We start from the raw sequence: 1,925 nt of genomic DNA, 5'->3' as shown, positions 1-1,925 counted from the left end.
AGTACTTACCTCAGTATTTACCTCAGTATTTACTTCAGTATTTACCTCAGTATTTACTTCAGTACTTACCTCAGTATTTACCTCAGTATGTACCTCAGTATTTACCTCAGTATTTACTTCAGTACCTCAGTATTTACCTCAGTATTTACCTCAGTACTTCAGTATTTACCTCAGTACTTACCTCAGTATTTACCTCAGTATGTACCTCAGTATTTACCTCAGTATTTACTTCAGTACCTCAGTATGTACATCAGTATTTACCTCAGTATTTACTTCAGTATTTACCTCAGTATTTACCTCAGTATTTACCTCAGTATTTACCTCAGTATTTACTTCAGTGTTTACCTCAGTGTTTACCTCAGTATTTACCTCAGTATGTACCTCAGTATTTACCTCAGTATTTACCTCAGTATGTACATCAGTATTTACCTCAGTATTTACGTCAGTACTTCAGTATTTACCTCAGTATTTAGCTCAGTATTTACTTCAGTACTTCAGTATTTACCTCAGTATTTANCTCAGTATTTACTTCAGTACTTCAGTATTTACCTCAGTATTTAGCTCAGTATTTAGCTCTTGGATCTCTCCCCTCCCCTGCCTCCTCTGTCTTTTATCCCCAGACTCCCCCCTTCGTCTACCCTGCCGGGGGGTATTAAAGCCCCCCACCACCACCTTCTCTCCATCATCACCACCCCCAGCCGTGACCCAGTTTGCAGGGGATGAGGGTGTAAGTGAGGACCAGCACCARGGGGGGAGAGAGGCAGGATGCTCTGCCTCCCTTTCAGGAGGCGCTCACACTCGGCTGAACACACACTGAGCCTCCTCAGAGGAGGAGAACCGCTGCAGAGCCGGGGCTCTTTGTGTTCTTGTAGCTCAGAGCTAACTGATGTCAGCTGAGGTCATTAGGAGGAGGACGGAGTGAGCTGAGGAGGCAGGGGTGTTGGGGGGCTCTGAGAACCTGGCACCTGGAGAGGAGCAGGGTGAGTATCTGACCTTTCATTCAGTCAGGTTTCTATACGGKAACAAAGTTTCTGGACTTTCAGATGTTTGGATACGTTGCAGCGCTAACGAGGTTTTTATTGCACAGATGTGCAGAGAGGAGCAGCACCTGTCCTCCTCTTCAGACACCGTTAATGAGATGTTTGTAAGAGACAGAAAAGCATCTCATACCCCCCCTCCCTGAGTCCAGAGATCAGATCAGGTTGAGTCCCTTTTTGTCTTTTTAATGCTTCACGAGTGAAAAGTTTGATTAGGCTGAGAAACGGCTGCAAAATTAGAACTTTTCTGTGGAGGAACTTAATGCAAATCTCTGCTGGTAATTGTTCCGTTAATCACTTCTTGGAACAAAGTTACAGCTCAAAAAATAACAATAAATAAGACGAGCAGAAAGTTTTGATAAGAATTCTATATTTAGATCCACTGGATTTTTTTTCTTTTACTGATTTTAAAATCTGCATGTCTAACAAAGCAGCTTATCCAGCCCCTTCAGAATAAAAGCGGAGACACAAAAACGACACTCCCACCCTCCTTATCATCACCTCTGTTCTGTTTAATCCCAGTATTTTCCTCTGATTCTCTGTGCTGTTATTTTATTTTTATTTTTTTCTTTTCTTTTATTTGAGCTGATAAATCAGTCGATTATGAACTTTTTAGGATTTTTACCTCATGGTGGTCCAGACGCAGACAGAGCAAGTTAGTCTGAGGTGTGAGGTGGAGCTTTGAAGACATGAGACCAGAACAGAACACAGGGAGATGAGGCGCTGCAGCACCCTAATCCTGAATCAAACTAAACAGACTTTTTAAAGGAAAAAGTCTCTGTTTCTGGTCATTTCTAATTTACTTTGTAAATGTAAAGACATTTTTTTACTTTTTTTTTTTTTACAAACATTTCAATTTAGCACAAAAGGTATGACGTGTATTAGGGG

General features: G+C 41.4%; 1 protein-coding gene across 2 annotated transcripts in view; it reads left to right on the top strand.

Moving 5' to 3' along the window:
- The window catches only part of gjc1 (gap junction protein gamma 1), a 43,919-nt gene that overhangs the window by 32,879 nt on the left and 9,115 nt on the right, over nucleotides 1-1,925 (top strand). The window contains exon 1 of one of the 2 annotated variants that reach the window (XM_014022636.1): nucleotides 740-980. The exons of the other annotated variant lie outside the window; for it this stretch is intronic. The gene's annotated coding sequence lies outside the window, so the exon portion shown is untranslated. Of the gene's footprint in view, nucleotides 1-739; nucleotides 981-1,925 lie in introns of those variants that run through there. 2 annotated transcript variants of the gene reach the window in all.

This window comes from Austrofundulus limnaeus, unplaced genomic scaffold (genome assembly GCF_001266775.1).
Source record: "Austrofundulus limnaeus strain Quisiro unplaced genomic scaffold, Austrofundulus_limnaeus-1.0 Scaffold4, whole genome shotgun sequence".
NCBI lineage: Eukaryota > Metazoa > Chordata > Actinopteri > Cyprinodontiformes > Rivulidae > Austrofundulus > Austrofundulus limnaeus.
Note: the sequence above shows the minus strand (reverse complement) of the source record. Positions and strands in the feature narration are given on the sequence as shown.